This window comes from Phytophthora infestans, genomic scaffold, assembly GCF_000142945.1.
Source record: "Phytophthora infestans T30-4 supercont1.7 genomic scaffold, whole genome shotgun sequence".
In the NCBI taxonomy this organism is placed as follows: domain Eukaryota; phylum Oomycota; class Peronosporomycetes; order Peronosporales; family Peronosporaceae; genus Phytophthora; species Phytophthora infestans.
In genome coordinates this window covers 300,294-322,771 of record NW_003303752.1, presented here as the reverse complement: position 1 = coordinate 322,771, position 22,478 = coordinate 300,294, and the positions used below count along the sequence as shown (strand labels likewise).

Genomic DNA, 22,478 nt, shown 5'->3' with positions numbered 1-22,478 from the left:
CTCAAATTTATATTGGTCGCCAAGCACATAAAGCGCGACGACATAAAATTTAAATCAATTTGATTGGCTGCTGGATTTGTCGCTAATGACCGAGCGTCGCCAATCACATAAGGAATACGGTATTTGTCAGTATCAGGGGTGCAGAGCTGTTGATTATGGTTTCGTCTGTGTCTTTTTACCGACAATTTCGACGAACCCAATTAGAAACTACTGAATGATGCTGCATTCATGTAATTTAATGTCAATCTGGAGATTAAGGTTGAGGTCGACTTTTACGGTATTCTATCAGCCCGTCGACAACCAGACCGACACCAGCCGACCGACCGTCACGAGGAGCGACGCTAGATGATGAAGCCGCGTCAGCATAAGCATGGATATATTATCAGCAGCGGCACTGCATGAGTGATTAAAAACAATGATAGGATTATAAAAGTATTATTTTGATATTGGGTATAAATTATATTCTAAATGATTTTTATGACATTTCCACCTAAGTACATGTTTACTATCCGACGTAAGAAGGACGGTCAGTGTGAAAGAAAGTCAGAAAATAAAGAGACGACCGCTCAAAGCGAGCAGCTGAATGCATTTCTATATCGTAATATTTTGTTTGTTGTTTGGCCTAGGCAGGCGCAGGAACGCGCGATACGGGGTCAGTGAGTACATGAGCACATTTTGATCGTCGAAATTTGAGAGCGAATTGTAGTTTAAAAGTAACTTATTTTCTTATTATCTTATTGGAGCTACTTTTGCCGAAGTAGATTAAGATGGAAAACCACAAACGGCAGCAGGTGTTGGCATGACCAAAACACCACATTAACTTGCCGTCACTCTCACATTACGACGTCAGGACTGTGATTAGTAGCGCCTTGCGCGGGGATGCTCTGGATTTTACTGGAAGCGCAGAACCACTTCCGGCATTAGCAGAGTCGCGAAGGCTAAGATTTTCGGTCCGCTACCCTTCAAGAAACATCATCTGGGTGAATGAGTTTTGATGTCTTCCCTGCTCGACACAAGCAACACTCACGTTTTTTTTATTGTGATGCGGCTATGAATTATAAGACTTTCGACTGGTCTATTTTTCTACCTTAGAACTCTTTATTTTTACATTGGTAGCCTCCTCGTGGCACTTTTGCCTAACCATTCTGGTGTCACTCTGCTTTTATATTTACACAGGTTCTATAGTTTAATTGGTTTGTTATTTTGAATTCCAGTTTTTTTCCTTAGTGATCTTTTTAGGAATAATCGCAGATATGAAAATTTAAAAATATTTCAGTTAGTCGCAGTTTGGACGATAACTAGCTACGCTATCTTAAAAAATGTGATATTCTACTAATTAAAAATGGTCGCCAAAACATTTTCTAAAATATAGAGCCGCTGTGCATCGAAATCGATGCAGAAGTAGAAGCATTTTTTCTGGCTATCACTCAGACAGATTGTCGCACCTTCGCCCTCCATCGCTTCAGTCGCATCCAATATTTTCAAGCGGCTGCCAAGCCTTTCGAGCCTGTGCGCAGTACCTCCAAAAGCGTGGACATGTCGACGGCACGAAGATGAGCTTGTGTTTTATTACGTTAAGAGAGCAAACGTGAGAGCCGTAGACCAGGAGACCCGAGGTCAGATGGTGCCGAGTGCTGTGCTTAAGAACATCGACGTGGAAGAGACGATGGCCAGCACCACAAAGCCTCACATAAAGATCAGCAGTCACGATGCCAAAGAGTTACAGACGGTTGAGGTCAATGTATCCAGGTCAAAAGCATCCAGAGGAATGCGAGTCCCGATTGCACGTCGACGGCTTACTCATGTTCGGCCGCTCGACAAAGCTGTTATTGGGAGTACAGGCGATTGCGATCACGATGGAGCCAAGTACCCAGCTCAACAGCACTTTAACCCTCATGGGCGAAGAATTATTCTGTATCCTACAGAATAAGCTGCATGGTAACTCGCTTGTTCACCAACTTTTCGGGCAGTTCTAGACTAGAAAGAGGTAGAGAAGAAATAGGATGAACTTGGCCGAAAGGTTGGTGAGCTCATTGTGATTACTAATGCTAAACGGTAGTATGTCACTCTCTTGATCCCCTTCTTCAAAACGTCTGTGCTTGCCAAAACGAATGCGCTTCTTCAGTTCCGGTGGGATGTTGGTACCGTTGACCCATATTTGATGCCAGATCCGATCGCATGTGAGCGCATTTCTAGTGTCCTGCCGACGAGCGCAGTTTCAGAGAGGAATGTGTCCACCGAAAGCGTCTGTGCAGCGCTGACAGAAATGACCAGTCTCGAAGCTCTTTGTTTCCGGTGCTGCCATAGCGGGGCACGGGTTGCAGGGTTGTTGAAGGTCCTTGTGGTTTTGGTTGGTAGTATAGAGGTTTTCAGTATTTTGTAGCTTTGGGGGACTAGTACCTATTAGCATTGACACCATGTCTTCAGCGTTGCTGTTGTTTCTAAAACATGTCGTGGTGATGCCCAATAGCTCCCGGTGAAGACGGCGCATATACTCGGCGCGCGTGGGTACTCGCTTACCTTCTTTTTTTCTTATTAACTTTTAAATAAATCGAATACCGCGGCAAGCGGAGCGGGTCATAGTGAACCACGCCACCCATACCACAGTGATAGTCCGCTACTATCTGTGGACAGGGGCAACTTCGGTGACGACTGAGCATGTTGTCTTTCTCGTGACTGTAGCCGCAGTAGCTGCACAGCCGGTCGCGATCTATGAGACCTGAACGACACAGTCTCAGAAACCAGAAGTCTTTTTAGCATTAATAGTCACTCGCCCGTTGGATACTTGGTTGACATTTTTATTTCTAACGGAGTCCACCAAGTGTGGAGCTCCAGCAATTCCCAATCTGCCAAGTGTGGGGCGAGTATTATGTTGGCGCCTACTTCTTCCGTCGTGCTCACTGCCCAGACATCGTACGCGATCTCTGCAAGTGAACGAGTAGCAAACGTCCGCTGCTAAGTTTATGAGCCCAAAATTGGAGTAAACGTTCACAACTTCCGTGAACGCTGACGATGTCGTGGACGCTACATTCGATGTCAGACTTACTTGGCACTCCGCCAGTGACCATGTTGCGACGGATGATGTGGCTGTATCAACGTCTGCAGTGTCAGCAGCGGCTGGACTGGTAGGTCCATTGGTTAGGGGTGCTGGCGGGATTCATGTCCTTCAGCCTCCACAGCCGCAGTCTGTTTCTGCGATGAGCTCACCACCTTCAACGCTCATTTTGACTGGAGCTCCGGTGGTAAATGCTTCAGCGAGGTTGCACGCTCATGAAGAACAACAGCAAACGATACCATTGCCACCGCCTAACCTGGCGATGGGTGTGAACAAAAAATCATTAAAGATGGCAGGAAGCTTTAACCGCTATCGCGCTCAAGTTATGGTCTATTTACATCGGTTTAATGCTTGGGGTTTGGTCGATGGATCCGTACAGCGTCCGACTGTAAGTGGGGAACTTCAACAACGCTACGATGTGCTGGACATCTTTGTGAAAGATACTCTTGGCTCTTGGAAAGGTGAGCTTGGAAGAAAAACGCTGGGGTAAGATTAAATTGAGTCCAAATGATTATTAGCCAATCATCTGTCTAGATTTACTTGGAAACTCTACTTGTATTCAGCTTTGACAACCACTATCTACGGCGAAGCCAAGTGCCCAGCTTCATAACCGACAGACAAACAAGAGGCGCGACTCCAGCCCGGCCCCTTGCTAAAAGAACTTGTCAGCTCACACGACTGAGGATCGTGTCAAGACCTGGTACTCGCGCGGCGCCGACGACGGCAGTTCCCGTAAGGTGTGACACAAGGACACGATTGATTTCAGTAGAACATTCTCTAAGTAATATAACCTAGACATGTCATGCTGTAATAGAATTTCAATGCTTGTCCGAGATTCATTCATGCTGGAGTAAATCACTTCAGCTTCGATATGCCCATCGTAAGACCTATTTTACTACCTGATGTTACACAACAAATAAATGTAGAAAGCTCAGAAGGCTCTGGCTCGTAGCGCGCTGATGTGCTTACGTTTAAGCTCTTATTTCCAATGGAAGATCTCAAAAGGTGCGAAGGTGTTGACACGATGGCATCGGCCTGTAAATAATGGAGCTGCATGAAGATTATCAAAATGTAGGATGAACATCGTGAAATGATGTCATGCTCTAACGTTAAGTGTGCGAACACAATCCACCGGGCTTGTAAAGGCGACTTGCCCTCCATGCTTCCTGGTGAATCTGATGATTCGCTGGTGGTATGCGGTAAGAGATGCTTGAATACGGAGAGCAAGTCTGCTAACGTTGCAGTTGAAGGTACTGCAACAGTAAATGACGTATTGCCTGGCACAACGATGGTTCCGCAAGCAGCTGAGACAGTTGATACTAAATATCAACCTCTTTAGCTGCTTGATTGACAGGATGACTTTGGAAAATAATTAGTCGCGCTATCGTAGAGGCGACGCAGCACGGGTAAACTAATACATCTATCGTTAGTAAGATCATGCGCTTCCTGATCGACTGTAGGGCTACTACAAAACGGAATGTAAATGACATCACATCTAGGATAGGAAGCCTCGAGCAGACGTTCAAGACGATTTCAGACTGAATTGGTGCATCAGGTCAAGGTGTCAATGATGAGAAGAGCTTGCGAGACGCGATTATCGCTCGCTGTCCTCACTACTAGCAGGTGTTGCCGTTTGGCTGAATACTCTTGGTTTTAAAAAAGACATTCATGGCTTCCTTGACAAATCCTGAGGAAAATCGCCCCCTCCCCCAGTCAAAAATAATTGAGCGCTTCCCCCGGCGTTTTGGTACCACAGTGAAACCAGCGAGAGGTACATAATCTCGGATAGCTCGGATCACGTGTTCTGGCACAGGGACCGCAACACCGACGTTTGTGTTCGCTGCAGCGCCCGGTGCTGCCACAAATTCACCTGGCCTCGCTGCTTGAATATCCAATATAGATGCCGCTGTACTCTGGCCTGTCAATTGGGCTCCCAACTCTTCCTCACTTTCTATCTGCTGCGCCGGGATTAAATCACTATTTCCAAATTCCATCCCCTGTGAGGGTGACAGGTGTGTTGAGAGGCTCGGAGCTGATTCAATTCCGAAATGGCTGGAATTTTCTCGAAGCACTACCCAAGCTTCCAAAGTCTATCAAATATCATTACCACTATGCCATTTGCTCTAAACCCTAGTCACAGGGCACGCCCTCAACTGGTGAAGGACTAGAACAGTAAATTTGCGCTCAATAGATATATATCCATTTCGCATCTTGCTTTCAAGCGCGCAAATGCCATTTAGAGATAACAAATATGATTGGATGAGAAAAAATGCAACATCGTACCATTGTGTGCTGGTCCTTCTGCTCCTTCAGAATTTTCAGATCGAGTGCATCTCGTGCACCTTGTTGCATCCTTAAGTTTTCAAATTCGTCTTAGTTTCTCACCGCTTAAGCCGAGTGTGTTTCTCCTTTGTATGGTTGGACGCTCAAATGTGTCAGAAGGAATGCGTACCATCATGCACGGAGTACTTGCCCAAAGGGGCGCAATTCATCGCTAAATACGATATTGGTACATATGGGCATAAGCCATTCACAATTTGACCATGTTGGGCGTGTCGCTGTCCAGGTAGTAGATGTTACGTGATGAAATCTTCCTCAAAGGCGAAAAGCAGCGGTGCGAGGACAGGACTTCAGCATGCGCTAACAGCGCAATCATTAAATAAGTGGAGCAAAACAAATCTCAATCTGCGGTACCTGCACATCTTTATTACAGGTGGAAATTGGTTTGCAATATGTCAAAGTTCTTGTTTCTAGATGTAGTCGCGCGGCTATTAATGGTGACTATTATGACCGATAGACCACAAGAGGATAATGGGAAAAACGACCAAGAATTTGAAACTGTGAGCCCGAGGGTTGGAGTCTTACATTTGGGTTTATTAAAATCCGCGAAAAGACAGGTGAGCCTAATTTATCGGTAATACTGGTTCATACCGAATCCATATGAAATAAGGAACTATTTTAAAGGTGATAACTTGTTCCTATGCGATAAGTTCTTTCAAGGCGTGCTGTTTCTTTCTCGGTACTTTGCATCGCTGTGCGAGAATCCTTAGCAGTGCAAGGTGATCCGCCGGATCGCGATCGTCCAGCGTTTCAATGAAATGATCGACATGATCGCGGCGAGTCTTCGACGGACCATTCTTGACTTAAATTCGAACTCGCAAACCTGCAACGCTAACACGATACAGTTACTCTAACGGCGACTCGTCCGAATGCTTCCCCGCGTGGTACTATTGCCTCGTACCGGATATGCCACGGCCGCGGTACAGCGTTTAAAAACTTTGGAGCAAGTCCTTCCACTTACTCCGTGTCGCTCGGCTCAGTTGCCGGTACCAGGTTTGTGTGGGTCTGGTAAGGAGGTCGCCAAAGACTAGACACTCCTCTCCATCCGAAGTTTGATCTCGCACGAATGATGATTTCACCTTGTTCAACCAAGATCGGGATCGATCTTCGTCAATATCTCTACCGGAAAGCTTATTCAGTTCTAACATCACAGACATGCGACACCAGACCTGCTAGATGAGGTCGTAGCCTTTCGATAAGCGCGATCGCGCAGCATTGCGGCCCCGGATGGGTCCAGTGTTATTCGAGGCGGGTCCTCGACGCTGCTAGTGTCTAGTGAATCGGTCGCCGATTTAATGTGAGACAACAACTCGGTATGATCGGTTTCGACAGGCATGGCTTAAGGTCCTACGATCTTTGGGGTATTGAAAGCTTCACCGACATGGGTTTCAGCAGATCGAACGTCGATCCCACAGCAACCTTGATCGTATCGAGGTTGAAATCGAGCATATCATCAGCTTCGAATGCTCCTGCAACAATTCCAGACTCTTTGAACAGATGGAGAGGCGCCTTCACCGCGTCCAGCTGATTCAATCCAAGTGTTGGCTCAGATATAGAGACCTTCAGGTCACCAAGCCGTTTCGGGTGGAGGGCGAGCATCGTATCATCCTCGGCAAGGAAGGCATGGAGCTGTTTTTTGGAATAAGCGCTTTCAAATTTTACTTCCGTCCAAGCCAGCGCGAGATCGGCGCGATCCTCGGCGTCCTAGTCTGGCGATTTAAATTTTTCCGTGAGGACTTCGATTTAGCGGGCTTCTACTAGACCGTCGATTTTGAGCCGGATGGCTGGTTGAACGAGGTTTTCCCGGCTTTGGTCGGTGCTTTCGTCCGGCGGATTTAGACTTGAGTCAGAACCCGTGGTGTGTCCCCAAAGGGGTCAGGGGAGGAGGCTAACGGTTTCCTTTCCAAGGCACCTCTAACGAGATCACTCGAAGAGCGGATTAGTTCACCGACGGGTACCCAAGGTGAGCACAAGAACCACCATGAAATATCGGAGTACTCCTCCGTTAGTCGGTAGCGCGGGCGCCGTGTGCAAGAGGACCTCAGAGATTAGCGCTTTGTGCAGAGCCACTTCGTCACAATGGTGCGCGAGCCCGAAGCTTTGGGTGGATCGGGATTTCACCGGAAGTCCCCAGAACAAGAAGAGCAAGCTGGAATTTGACCAGGGATTGAAGCATCGACGTATTCTGGATCACCGTCGACTTTGCGAAACAAGATGAATTCATAGATCGGCAGTGACCTCGGGAGGAGCTCACCGACGGAACAGAGGAAGGTCTGACAGCAGATCGGCTGGAGTCTTGGACTGACTACGTAGACGGCAGGACGTTTGGCAGCGAGGTTACTTCTACGTGCGGCGCCGATTAAATGTTCGCTTGGGAATTTTGTAGTAGTGAGATCGCAAACTGGTCAATCTTGAGATTTGATATCAACGATCTTGTGGCCAATGTTCTTTGCGGTCGGCAAAGCCTTCCGTTATTTATGCGCTTGCTGCTTTCTATCGATGTGAACTTAATTTAGGTCGATGGGCGTCCTGGATAAGCAACCAAGGCGCCGGGGCTTCGATCATGTGATGCTACGTCCGGAACGCGTCGTCGGGTGGGCCAAAGTTAATTTTGTGCTCGAAATAGCGGAGCCAAAGTGTACTTGTCATGAAGAAAGTAAACCCAGCTCTGTTGTGAATATGCTAGCATTCTGCCTATACCAAAGTTTGTAGCTTCTATCGTTCTCTGTCGCCATCTCGACGCTGCACGTTTCACTGGCTCCCATCCCGATGTTTACGTCTTTAACGAGACCGCGATTCCATGTCCTTGACTTGAGATCACGCAATCCTATTAAATGCCGCCCCGTGGGTACAATCGGCTTGAACTTCGCACGCTTGATCTTGCAATCAGTTTGGCCAGGTTGGTGTGCACCACACTTAGGTCACCACATTGCTAGTTGGAGGCGGTCGATCTTAGCTAATAGAGCGTGACTTCGGAAATTTTCGGATCTGCTTCACCACACGAGTTCGTAAATGAAAGTTGCTTTAGCGGTCCTTGCTCCCGCGTCACCCTCGCAAAATAATCAAGCAATCTCGTCATACTTACCGATTTATATTTTTCGCTACCATCCCATAACGACTGTCGTTGTTCGACCTAGCACGTATCAATATCGATCAAAACTAGCCATCGTAGTCAGCGACGGCCTGTACACTAAATGCAGGAAAGATTTCCCTTGCAGTACCATCTCTCAAATGCGCGAGGATGGGGCATTGCGATCTACGTACCGTCAACAGCGCTATTAACGTCAGGAAAGCCGGCTTTTGTCTCAAAGCTCGCTTCAATTTCTGGTAGCTCCTCTGGTATTGACATTTCTACATAATGGGATGCTAGTCTCGACAGCACATCAAGCGTGTAATTAACTTTGATGACGGCTTGCGGGCGAGTTATACCAAGCATTGTAGTCACCTCATCGATTGTCGCACCTAAATAAGCTATAGTCAGTGCCATTCTTTTAGCTACCTTAATTTTCTGCTGGCGGCTTGGTTTGCGACCCCATGCAGTATATAACACCTTGCAAATGATAAGGAAAAAAATCGAATCGCACCGCAACTTCTTCTAGAACTAGTTTGTCTTCTTGGTGGCCCACGCTTCCTCGTGGTGTTTGGGAAGGCAGACTTGCCGGAAGGCGGCGGTCGCATTTCACTCTTTTTGATGACAACAACGACCGCTGTAGCGCAAACACATGCCCCAATGCCTACTCCAAGGATAGTTTGCTTCTCCATGAAGGAATGGTTGACTTGCTGGTTAAAATATGTTTTTGCAGCACCAAAAAATTGTAAGCTGCAAAGGTTTACGATATGTGTACCTTATTCAAGATAACAAAAAAAAATCTAAGGATCCTCTTTTATCTAGAGCCGCTTAGCTTTTCACACAAAGCAACTGCTAGTGACAGCCAATAGTGGATCCAGAGAAAAAAACCTGCTGACGTAATAGGGCTGGCTTTAACTGAAAAGTCGCGGTTCTGTGTCCTTTTGTGTGTAAGACCTTGAACCTAAGGGCCATGCCGAACCGGGCGTTGATCGTGCCATCCGTGCCATAGGGGTAGGGATCAATTCAGGTGCCATTTTCTTCATGCCGAACCGAAATCGGTTCGTGCCACCCATGCAGATTTCGTCGAGCAGCAACTTCTCCCATACGCAGCTTCGCAGCACACAAATGACTCGCTCTCGCAGCTCGTAGCCGCTGTGTTGCGGTGCACTAAGCACCATTTTGTGATTTCAAGTGGAGCGTTAAGGCCTGCGCGAACGAGGATGGAGGAGCTGGCTGCTTTAGCTGCTGCTGGAAGCAAGCGAGAATACAGCAACAGCCAGTCCCGAATCCTCCTCCATCTTTTGGCGCGAAAATGGAAGTGCAAGCCCGCACGAAATCGCTGTAAATTTGAATGTGGCGCGTGGCATGGCATGGCACTACGCGGAGCCATGGCACTTTCGCGGTGCCATCGATGGCAGGTTGCCCCCTAGCCCGCTCATCTGGCAGACCAATCAGATGCCGTCGTGGCACGGATGGCACGACATGGCTCCGGTTCGGCATGGCCCTAAGTATGATCAAAAACCAGTTCCTCAGTCTTACGGGTTCTGAGTAATTATCAGAGCCGCGGTTCTGGTTCGGTATAGGCGTGAGAAACAGTGGCCCCATGTGTAACAGGGCTACACGCAAGTGGCCACACATAACCACTTGGTTATGAAAGAGGTTTCCACACTGGTGTGAGATACACCAACCAATATATACATTTGAAAGAGTGTTGGTCTGCATGCATTCAAGGCATTCACTGGTTGAAAGTCAATATCTTCAACCAATTAGAGCAATTGGATTCTGTCAACCATTCGTTGATAAATACCTTTCATTGAAAATATTAGATTAAAAGGATAACCCAAACAAACAAATTAGCAGTTATCGTTTTGCCAGAAATCGGCTTGCTTTCCTATTTTAGTAAATCTATACTTTCGGACGAAGTATAGTTAATCTAAGTGAAACGCAACTTACGCTTCTTCATACACGTGCGCTAACGTGTAAGCCGAAGTTAGTAGGCTTTAAGTAGGCCCATTACACCACGCATAGGTTTTGTTTATCAGGAGCACGTGGCATATACACCTATTGGCAACCTTGCAAAAAGAGCTTGCCGAGCTGATATGTAGGCTCCCCGCTGCCTTCGTACACGTAGCGATGATTACCACTGGTAGTTAGGTTGCTCAACCCACTCCGACGCGAGAAATCCTATACAATAGTGACCGAAACCGAGAATTCCATTCGAGTTATTACCCGCTGGCAACATTTTATTTAGCACAAGCGCGCGAAGAGAGCGTATGGCGTTTTGTTCTAGACTACAATGATGAGATTCGATGGGATTCTAGTTTGGCAAAATCCCAGAAACCCCGCTACAAGCCATGTACCAGTTCGTCCATTGCGCACTCAGATACTCGCTTTCCAGCCACTCTGCATACGAATGCTCTCCACAACTCTTCCAATGATCAAGAACAATCTTTCGTAGAGCATCAGCTTGCTATTTACTCCTTGTTTGGTGAAGGTAGTCAAGGCATGGCTGAGCAATATCAGAAAAAAACTCTGTGCATTGCAAAATGGCCTGTTTTTCTCGCTAGATAAGCCCAGCATTTAAACAGCGTATACTAGGCCAAGCAGCTTTGAAATCGTTTGTACAAACTGTGAGTTTGTGATGGTGTGTATTTTTTAAGAGGGTACTCGCGGTCTTACAGCCACCAACTAACACCGAGTTCGCTCGATTGCTTAAGTCCGCATAATAAAAACGCACCACAAAGTCATCAGAGCTCTGCCTCGGGTTTCATGCTTTGTTGGTGAAAGTGGGACACGATTTTCGACTCAGAAAGTGATTAAAGTTCAAGCCAGCTTGAAAAGTTTAGTGATTTCGGTGACGTCGACAACAAGGACATTTTAAGTTGGGGTTTTCGTGCGACGAAGAAGGAGAAGACGATGCGGCCGAAAAGCTGCCAAAAAGCGAGTTTCTCACTGTTGCCACAATCAAAACGGTGATGACGGACGTGCGGGAAGCGGGCTGGGGGTATGGTGAGCTCATGTTTATCGATCTTATTCATGTTAGCAGTACTAATTTAACGTTCTGTTTAATAGAAGCAGCTGAATTTGGCCATCGTCTGGCATGCCGGGCTATATCACGGTCGTTATTGTCCGATGGAGTCTATCATGCGGCTTACCGAAGCCCGTTGGCGCTGTATTTTTTTCTTCGTGTCATAACGATTGTGGAGACACATCCAGAAAGAAGCCAACATCTACCATCTCCAGAATATTATTGAGAAACGAGCAGCTGAAATTCCATAATCGCAAAAGAAGATCGACCCGCGCTACGTCAAAGCAAAAAAGGGGGTACGTGTGCGACTTCACGCTGTATCTCCTGCGGAACCTCACTCAATTTTACGTGTCATTGGACTAGTAATCGCCCGCTGTGCCCGCATGCGAAAGGACTGAAGGCGTATTGGCGTAAACAGCAGCATGGGGCCATACCGGTGGGTACGTTTGGACAGTGTCTACCTCGCAACCGTTTTAAACATGAAGTGCCAAATCTACATTTTACGAGCAACCGGTCGCTTAGGCCAGTGATGACCGAGGCTGGAAGGTTAGAAGCGCGGTGGCGTCTTTGCAGAAAACTTTCGCACGATGTTATACTGTAGGCCCGGTAGCTTCGTTCGTTGAGGCGATTATTATCACACGCTCATGAAGGGACCCGACGCGCCAATTCTTGCCGCAGAAGCCTCACAAGTGGGGAACGATGTTAATCGCTGCTTGCTGTGGGGGCACAGCTTACTGCATGAGGTGCATGCTTGCTCAGCGAGCTTGAGCTTTTTTTTAGCTAACTTAATTATGTTGGAGGGTCTGACATTTGTGTATCTGACTAATTCACCTCCAACATAGGATCGAGCTTTATCTTGGAGCCAAGACCAATCAAGCGGTACGTGTTCCAGCTGACAGCTCCTGCGGTGGTGCTGCGGTGATGCGTTATATGGGTGTACTGGTTCCCCGATCGGCTAAAGCGCCGTTTCGTCTCGTGATCACCGACCGGTATATTACACGTAGGTGGTTTTGGCGTTGGAAGTGCTGCACATGCGGTTAAATCTGGCCGCTACTATTCAAATGCGTCGGGCTGGCTTTGCTTTGAGGAGCATCACAAAGAAAAAGGTGCACAAGAAGAAATCTTCAGCATCTGCTCGTGGCATAGTAAAAAAATGGCGAGATCAAATAATATCCTCAAATTACCGCGGTAATGTGGATGGATAATGATCCCGTCCACATGATATCTACTGACGGCGGCCGTGCACTCGGCTCAATTTGTGAGTGATTTATGTTGGAGATTTTGTTGGAGATACATTCAAAGCCATCAGGCATGTTGGAGATATCTAACAAATTTTGTTTTTTCTAATGTATGTACACCGCAGAGTCGGCAGTGAGAAGCAGAATTTCCCCGCACCAGGGCTCATCCGCGATTATCAGCCATGAATGGGGGGGATATTCACGACCAGTTGCGCATGCAGCGCTTTAGTATCCAACTTGTCTACAAATCCAGGAAGTACTACCAAACTATATATTCGGCATGGTAGACACGGCAATTGTAAGTGCCTTCATCGTTCACCGCCACTACATAAAAATTACAGACCAGAAAGCTCCACGACACTACAAGCTCGTGAAGACGTTACACGAGCAACTACTTGCGATCGATGATGGCAAGCCCAAGGATATTGAGGTATTCATTATATGTTCCTTTTAATTCTCAACATAATAAGAAAACGATTTTCTTATTGTGACATACAGGCCGCTATACTCGCAGAACATAGGACGGAACCTTTCCGACAGCCGCTCTGGATCGAGAGGCTACCGCCGAACAAGTAGGCCACTACAATGAGCAATGCCCCAACTACTCGGACTCCAAGAAGTCCAGGAAGCTCGTGGCACGCTCGTGCAAGGTGTGCGCCGTTTTAAAGTCAAACCAAGGAAGGTTATCAAGTACTATTTTCCTGGATGTTCTGTAAATGATCTGCGGTACGTACAGCTATTACATTAGCAACTTATCGTTGGCTGACAGTGGGTTTCCAAGCAAAAATCTCTTTAACGTCGCGCGTCCCGACACCGCCAAGTCGTGCTGGTACATCTGGCATGATGTAACGGGGTCACGTGGTGGGGAACACACAGGGGTACGAAGTACCCGGAGAGTTAACAAACTTTCAGTACATAAGTTGGAGAGTTAACAAGGTCTCTCAGTGCGTTGGCTGACAGGCCACACATTTTGCATTTGATTAGGTTTAGCTATGCTATATAGTTAAACAGATACATTTACCCCTAGGCGGCTTGGCCGCGATAATAGTAAATAAAGCACTTCTGGTTCTGAAGCAAAAAAGCTAAGGTAATAACTTTGAGCCCTGGTATTCGGCTGTCAGTTTATCTGGATAAGGAGCTTAGTATTAGTGACTCTTTGAGTCGAACGTCTTCCTCTGACGCTAAAGCTACGGCAGCCCCGCTGCACTTGGTAGCACTTAAAGTCAATCCCGCTCCTGAGTCGATTGACAATATCCTCTGCGAGGATGGAGCCATCCCCTCCCGAATTTTCCCCTGGCGCAGTAGGACGTGCTTACTAAGCTTATATTCTTGCTTGACCCGGAGGGCGTGGCTCATCTTGCATCACAAGGTCCAGAGGCGGTCACCGCCAGGCTGGGATGGTTCTCACGCTACGAGAACGCGCTTTTGGAGCACGTCCAAGAGAAGATGAGCGCCGCAACGGCGGCACATCGTTGACGCGTGGAGCGTCTATGAGACTGAAACTGCTCATGGTGAGCGTAAAAACCTTCGAGGGGAAGAACGAAGAGAATCTCCTTTTCTGGGCCCGTGAGGTCAAGATGGCCATAGGATCGGCCCTGCTCCAGTCTGAGCATCAGCGCGTGGCGCTGGCTATCTCCACGCTTGGAGGCCGCGCTCGCGGATGGGCACTAAAGTGCGGCACGTCTGCTGACGCTGCATTTCCCACTTGAAATCAGCTGAAGCAACAGCTTTCGTGCGTGTTCGCGCCGCCTAATCAGGCGTACCGTATCCGGTCGAGGGTCCTTGCTACCCGGTAGGGTAACAAGGAGTTATTGGAGTATGTCCAAGAGTTGGGAAGTCTTATCGCCGGAATGGCGGTGGACCCTCTTCCGGAACTGGTCAGCGTGACCGTGCTCATGGGGGGCTTCGTGTGAGCGCAGCTCGAACGGAAGTATTCCGTAGACACCCTAACTCTTTTGAAGAGACGGTGGATGTGACATTGATTGCCGAGCTTAAATTCAGATCGGCTCAGCCTAGTTGGAGCACTGGTAGCGCGAGCGCTTCGAGCGGTCCGGAGCCGATGGATCTCATCTATTCTAAAGATGAAGAAGCGGAGCTTCTTGCTGCGGAGCAGCGCGCCGGCGTCCGCCGATGTTTGTGCTCAATAGCACTAAGCACCTGCGGGCCTTTTGCTCTCTGCGCAAGAAGCGCGAGGCTCCGGCGAGCCAACCTTCCGGGTCACCGCCGAGAAACGGCAGCTCCCAGTTGGCGTGAGGCGGCCTACTGGGGAAGAACTGAGTTCTGTTGTGTCTCGACGACGTAAAGGGCAAAAGGGCTCAGTGCCGAAGAGAGCTGATCTCTCTTATAAGAAGAGTGAGTGCAAGCCGGGTTTGCTGGTCGTTCAAGTGAGCGTGAAGGGCTTCGCGAAGCCATGGAGAGTCTTGATTGACTCGAGAGCTGCGGGCAACTACGCCCGTCTCTCCACCCTGGAAGGAATTCAGCTGTATGCTAAGGCACCGGAAGTGCCAACGAGAGATACGATCTCTGTCCGGTTCGCGACGGAGAAACTGATAACTGTATCGAAGGTCTCTGTCGACCTTCGTGTGAAGCTCGAGAGATTCGATAGCGTGGAACGCTATTTGGTCTTAGACCTGGATGCGAGGTATGATCTCATCCTTGGCATGGTTATGGCTGGACCTCCATGATCCATGGATCGACTGGAAGTCGAAAACGCAGGGTGCATCGCACCCTGCTTCTAGTTGAGCTTTGGTGAGTCATGAACCCACCTCTGCTAGGAAGCAAAAGCGCTTTTGGCGCAAGCACGAAACTGAGAGCGGCCGTAGTGCTAGACATTGGTATGTAAGAAATTGTTAGCAACGAGGCTGCTGCTTGCCCTGAGGGCGTACTTAGTGCGGCACGTTATCCGCTGAGCGGTGTAGGTCAGGTCAATGACCAACTGCTGGGTCCTAGTGGGGACGACTGCGGAGTGGTGTGTAATCCACTGAGTGGTACGGAACTGGTCGATGACCTACCGCTTCGTGGTCCAAGGGTTGCGGCTGACTGCAAGTCGAGGCATCATGGGCGTGGCCCAGGAGATGCAGGTGAAGTGACACCTAGTTCACTGCGTGAAGGTCAAGGACCTCTTGGCTCTCAGCCGAGTATTTTACGAGCCGCTGGAGAAGTGATGATGCTGCTGCACTCGGTGAGGGTAATGGACACCGCCCTCATCCGGTCGGGCTCTGTCGCGGAGGGAGAGAAGAAGAAGACGCAGGTCGTCTGTGACGTCTTCGACGTCGGACGAGGTGTCCAGCGTGACGAGCGGTGAGGCTCTACGTGATTATTGTGAACAGCTGTACACACTCGTCAATGGAGTGACGCGGGAGGTCGAAGACGACATCAGCCTTGGCACTCTGCCCGCTGTAGATGCTCTGCTACAGCTGGACGAGATGTCCATTGCTGAGTTTGGCAAAGCCTTGAAGCAGGTGAGCTAGCCGATATGGTCCTGCTGGGACCTGAGGAGGAGCTGAACTCCTCATCCGTCGAGGACGACGCGGTCCTAGAGGACACCAAGAAGGCGCTGAGCGCAAGAAGTGGATCGTCAACCCTAAAAGATCCTACGGATCCTTTCTATCTTGTTGTGAAGGAGTATGAAGACGTTGTTTTGAAAGACCCACCGACAGGCCTGCTTCCGGATCGAGGTGTGTGTCATGAGATTGACCTGGTTCCTGGGACCCAATACTGCGTGACAAGGCAATGGCCTTTGCCAAGAGAGCAGTGTGACGTTATTAACGCGTTCTTCCGTGCGAAGCACGAGGCAGGGATGGTGCGTGAGAGCAAGGCTCCGCACTCGACACCCACGTTCTGTGTCAGAAAATCGAACGGCAAGTGGCGCATTGATCGTGCTTTCAAGAAGCTAATTACGGCCACCATCCCGGTGCAAACATTAATTTCTCGCAAGAATGTTCTGCAGAACAACATGGTAGGCTGTACGTTGTACTACGCACTCAACTTAATCAATGATAACTACCGATTGCTCATGAGAGAGAACGATATTCAGCTGGCAGCCGTGAGTACTCCTAGCGGTATGCTCTAGGGGTGGATGGCCGTGCCCCAGGGGCTGTCGAGCGCACCAGCAACGTTCAATCGTCTTGTGACGCAGCTGTTTAGGCCCGACCGGGCGTACGCTCAGACATACTTTGACATTATATTCGTCCATAGTCATGCTGAGCACGGAAAGTCAGACGTGGAGAACCACATTGACCACCTGCGAGCGGTGCTCGAGTGCATGGGCACTAATAAGCTGTATGCCAGCTTGGACAAGTGCGGCTTTGACGCGGAGGTGATACCTTTCCTCGGAAGCTTAATTAGGAAGCGAGGTTTACGGGCAGATCCTGCCAAAGTCAAGGCCATCGTGGACTGGCCGGTTTCTAAGAACCAAAAAGACTTACGCACGTGGCTAGGTTTAGCCAATTACTTGCACAAGTACAGCGCGAACTACGCGGAGATGGCTCGGCCACTATCAGATCTCTTTAAGAAGGACGCACCATGGTGCTAGAACGTCGGGCACGACGGAGCCTTTGAAGCTGTGAAGGAGAGCCTCCTCTAGGCTCCGATCCTTGATCGAATCGCTCGTTTAGTGTCGTCTGTGACGCCTCCAATTTTGCAATCGGTTGTGCTTTACTACAAGCAGATGTCGAAGGGCGTGAACGCGTGATTGCGTTTGAGTCTCGCTCAAAGCTGCAGAGAAGAACTATCCAGTTCATGACAAAGAGCTACTTGCAATCAAGTATGCTCTAGTCAAAATATAGGGTACACCTGCTAGGATATAAGCCTTTTGTGATCTGTACTGATCATGCGTCGCTACGAACTGCGACACAGTCGCCTCATCTCTCTCAGAGAATGGCAAGATGGCTTTCCGAGTATAACTTCGAGGTGAAGTACAAGCCGGGGCGGCTTAATGTAGTTGTCGATGCGCTCTCGCGCAGGCCGGACTACGAGTTAGCTCATGTCACGACACTGACGTCGTCAGTGCCTGCCTTTACGCGGAGCGTATGCACAAGACGACATGTGCGTAGCGCTGCTACGGGCTCATGGGAGCGAAGAGTTTAAAGACTCTGACAAGGAATTGTCTGGGCGCTTACGCGCGAGCCTGCATCGATACTCGCTCAATGGCGGCCAGCTGTACTACAGCACTGACACTGAGGATAACTCTCGTGTAGTCGTTCCTCATGATGAGAATCTATAGTATCGAATCGTCTATGATGTTCATAGTACGCCCGTCGGCGGGCAATTAGGTCGGAAGAAGACCTATGGCTCGGTGAGCTCGATGTACTGGTGGCCCAAGATGTATAAGTGGTATGTACACACGTGTGAGACGTGTCAACGGACAAAGTCCGCGCCGGTCACGGCAGCGCCATTGGCGAGTTTGCCTGTACTCAAGGGATATTGGCAGTCCATTAATATGGACTTTGTGTTTGGCCTTCCCAAGGATTAGGCGGAAAACACGGGTATTGTGGTTTTTGTAGACCGATTGAGCAAGATGGCTCATTTAGCGGCGGTGCCGGACACCATTGATGGTGAAGGTACAGCTTTGCTGTTTTAAGACCGAGTCTTTCGCCAACATGGCTTGCCTGAGGCAATTGTCGCGGGTCGAGACCCGCGCTTCACCGCGAAGTTCTGGACGTCCCTCTCCAGAGTGCTCGGCACTCGTTTGGATATGTCTACAACGGACCATCCGCAGACCGATGGTCAAACCGAACGCGTGAATCGTGTTGTGGAGGATATCCTCCGAAGCGTATGCACTGAGGCGCCAAAACGCTGAAGCCAGATGCTCCCACTCGTTGAGTTCGCATTAAATAATGCAGTACAAGCCTCGACAGGCTACACTTTGTTCTAGGAGAGCGGCTTGGTTAACCCTCACGTCCCACTGACGTCGCCACGCAGTGGATCAGATGGGGGGAGGGATAGCTGAGCGGCTAGCTGATGTCAGCCCTGTTGCGGCTCGCAAGCAAGTCGATGACTTTGTCTCTTTGAGACTGAGCGCAATGCGTCAAGTACGCGACGCTATGACTGAAAGCCACAACACGCAGAAGGAACATGCTTCTTGCTAAGAACAGAAGCAATGTTGAGAGGTTTGAGGTCGGTGACCAAGTTTTATTAAACGCTAAAAACCTACCTACTCATGCAGTGTCTGCAGTCTTCAAGACGAAGTTGAGACTTCGGTTCATATGACCGTTCAAGGTCGTGGTCAGGAAGAGCCTAGCGTATACGCTTACTTCCGAAGAAGATGCGCACGTATCCGGTCTTCTATGTTGGCTTGCTTAAGCCATACCAAGACCCTGCTCACGTGAGCGCGGAGGCGTTGGCGCCACCGGTGGCGGGGCCACGGACAGCTGCAGGGCAGCAGGTGGTAGAGCCACGCGAGGCTGAACGACAGCAAGTGGTGGACCCACAGATGGCTGATCAACAGCATGTGGCAGAGCCACAGATCGTGGAGTGAAGTGCTCGAGATACAGGAGCAAGGCAAGCTGAACGTTCAGCCGAGCACCTGGACGCTCAAGGTCCGAGACCTGGTTGTGAGTCAACAATGGTGGCTCTAACCTATCCACAAGGTGGATTATCTCTTTGAGACCGACCGATGTGCGGTGAACGTGAACGGGCGCGTCGGCGTCGTATGGACGCAGACGTCGTTCCGGCAAGTGCTGACTCTTCCCGCGAGAGTCCAGCTGAGGCAAGGCCTCCTCCCGCTCTGCTCGATGAGCATGATGAGCTCCACTATCACGTAGATCGCCATGTGGCGCGGCGTAAACGCCAGGGTCGTACCCAGTACTTTGTAAAGTGGAGGGGCTACCCTCACTCACGGAGTTTGAAGTTCTCCTCCGGCAAGATTGCCCTGACGTCGTGGACGCTTACGACCGGGCACATTCTGTGCCGAAGCGCCACCATGGCGTGTGACAGCGTCGCCAGGCGCTGGGCACCTCAAACTAGAGTGGGGAGCGATCTGGTCAGTGGTTGAGCTCAGGCTCTAACCAGTGGCTGCAGCATCCAACTCGTACGTATGAGCGGTGCTCGCAGCGGGAGCGGGAGGTAGAAAGACCTCGTGGTGTTAGGGACATAGTCCCGAAGGAAGCAGGTCCTTCGTATTGTGCTGAACAAGGTTCAGGCACAAGCGTCTCGATAGACGCATAGTTGTCTTGAAACAACTTGCTCGATGAGCATGATCCAAATGAGGATGCGGTGTAACAGCGAAAGTGGTGTCCCGAACGGGGATTCAACCACTGGCCTTTGGCTTGCCAGGCCGGAGCTCTACCAAGGGCGATGCCCGTACGTCAGTCCGAGAACGGACTAATCATGGTATGAGAGGGCTGTGCCCTGGTGGGTTCGAACCACCGACCTGTGTCTTGCAAAGCCAACGCTCAGCCATTGAGCTAAGAGAGTGTTACTCTTGTGCTCTTGGAGTAGGTGCAGAGCGCGAGCGTAGGTCTGAGACCGCTTGAGAGCAAGATGCGCGCTGCGCCTGGAACATTGGGTCGTGGGCTGACGACGAGAGGTTGGGCATCAACGATGCGTAGGCGTTTGTGAGCTCACGGAGCTATACAACGCTGGTGTGAGGTGCAGTAACCTCCGCCGTCTTAACAAGACGTGACCTCGCTGAGGAAAGTATCGAGAACGGAATGTTCTAATCTTAGTGGGGGAGAGTGCAACGGGGTTACATGGTGTGGAACACACAGGGGTACGAAGTACCCGGAGAGCTAACAAACTCTCAGTACATAAGTTGGAGAGATAACAAGGTCTCTCAGTCTGTTGGCTGACAGGCCACACGTTATGCATTTGATTAGGTTTAACTATGCTATATAGTTAAACAAATACATTTACCCCTAGGCGGCTTGGCCGCAATAATAGTAAATAAATCACTTCTGGTTCTGAAGCAAAAAAGCTAAGGTATTAACTTTGAGCCCTGGTCTTGGGTTGTAAGTTCCTTGGGATAAGAGACTTAGTATTAGTGACTCTTTGAGTCGAACGTCTTCCTCTGACGCTAAAGCTACGGCAGCCTCGCTCCAAGAAACCCAATGAGCTTCGTAATCCGGAGCGTTAATCCATAATAAAGGATCTGTACCGTATTCTACACAATAGATCCAAAGAGCAGCTTTCAACTAACAGTGGAAGCAAGGTTATTAGCGAACATATACGCGTTCGTATACTCTTGGCCGGAAGCTGCTTCCTGTAGTGCGCTGAGCTCATGGCTGGAGCAATGCAACTACATACCCCGAAATTTGGACGCGCGATCGCCCACCTGTATCCCGCCCGGGTCAGAAGTGGATATAAGTAGGATGAAGATAATGGAGAAGACGTACAAAGGGCGGAAGTCTCGGCAGAACGCTTTTTGTAGCCGGGGGTCTATTGAAACGTCATGTTTCTTTGTTGTTGCTGTTGTTTGAAACAATTGAAGCCTTCGTTCCTAGTGTGCAACATTAAAACAAAGAGTCAGCCGAGTGATAGTACAACACTCATGTTGTTTCTCTTATCACCAGACGCCCGCTCCCCTCTTGCCCGCTAAAAGAATGCAGAAAAAGTTGGGGCTGCTGCTTTCTGTTGGTCAGTAGACATGGGACTCCTTGAACGATCACTGAGTATGACTGTGCGCAAATTTCGTTCCTTACCAATTTCTACGCACTATGTTCTACCTCCAACATGAAAGCATCCCCAGTCGGGCGTGCTAATGCGTGCAATCGAATAGCACATTTTGCTCAGTTGGTGTTCTTTTGGTATCCAAATTCATAAATTACGCCCCGGAAAGCTATACTCTCGAATTACCCTGTTTTATCGGTAACAATGCTCTGGCTCTTCGAGTCGGGCAATTGGAATGAGAACAATTTAAATCCCTTTCTGCATATGGACTTTGAGCTTCTATACACACCGTGGTAGACCTGGAAATGCTTTAACGGCTGCGTATTGCTTTTCCGTGGTTAATCTGCGCACGCATAAGTTCGACATTAGCAATAGAAGAGCGCGTGCGAGGAGATGCTCTAAGGATAATAGCATACCTCCCAGTAGCTAACACGTTAACGCCACTTTGATTTGTACTTAAGGCAAGTGATAAAAAAGGATTCATTGTTTTTGTGATCTTTCATAGGACAAAACATATCTTTGTGACGGTGGGACAAAAGCTGTCACGTGTCATTTATAGCAATCAGTTTGTGATATTAACTTAAAAGGCATTTCCAGCAAATAAATTCCTGGGCCGACTGCAAATTGACTATATTTGCTGTCGCATTTTGCTGATCTGCAACGCCCAGAAAGAATGAAATCCAGCGTAGCCAACAAATAAAATGAAACAGAGTCCTATCAGCAATACATAAAACGGTTCGGACGGATTTGCTGCAAAATGGCTGTTGCCACATGTTTTGGTGCTGCTATTTGCTGTCAACCGCGGTGGAGTTAGTGACTTTTGCGGATAAGCAAAATTGAAAATTAACAACGAATATAAATAACTGATGGCGCGATGGAGTTACTCTAATAATAGCGATCCTCGAAAAAAACGCTTACTCGCCTTTTTCTGTCCTGATTTGTGGGACAAAACTCAAAGACGATATGTTATTAGAGATACCTTTGAAATGATCGGAAGAAACGCTTAACTTTCATTGTATACCGAAAATTAATCGTGCTATCCAAAATTAGTGCTGAAACGTGCAGCGGACGTTTGGTCCTCTATATTGTCCTACAATCGAGTTAAGAAGTGGGTATTGGTGATCGGAGACATGTCAAACT

At 48.9% G+C, this 22,478-nt stretch overlaps 1 non-coding gene across 1 annotated transcript; it reads left to right on the top strand.

Moving 5' to 3' along the window:
• Window positions 1-21,537: 21,537 nt before the first annotated feature.
• PITG_33009 lies at window positions 21,538-21,595 on the top strand (the record flags this gene model as incomplete). The annotated part of the gene is made up of 1 exon (XR_009934403.1): window positions 21,538-21,595. It is a non-coding gene; the product is annotated as an 18S ribosomal RNA (ribosomal RNA).
• Window positions 21,596-22,478: the final 883 nt, after the last annotated feature.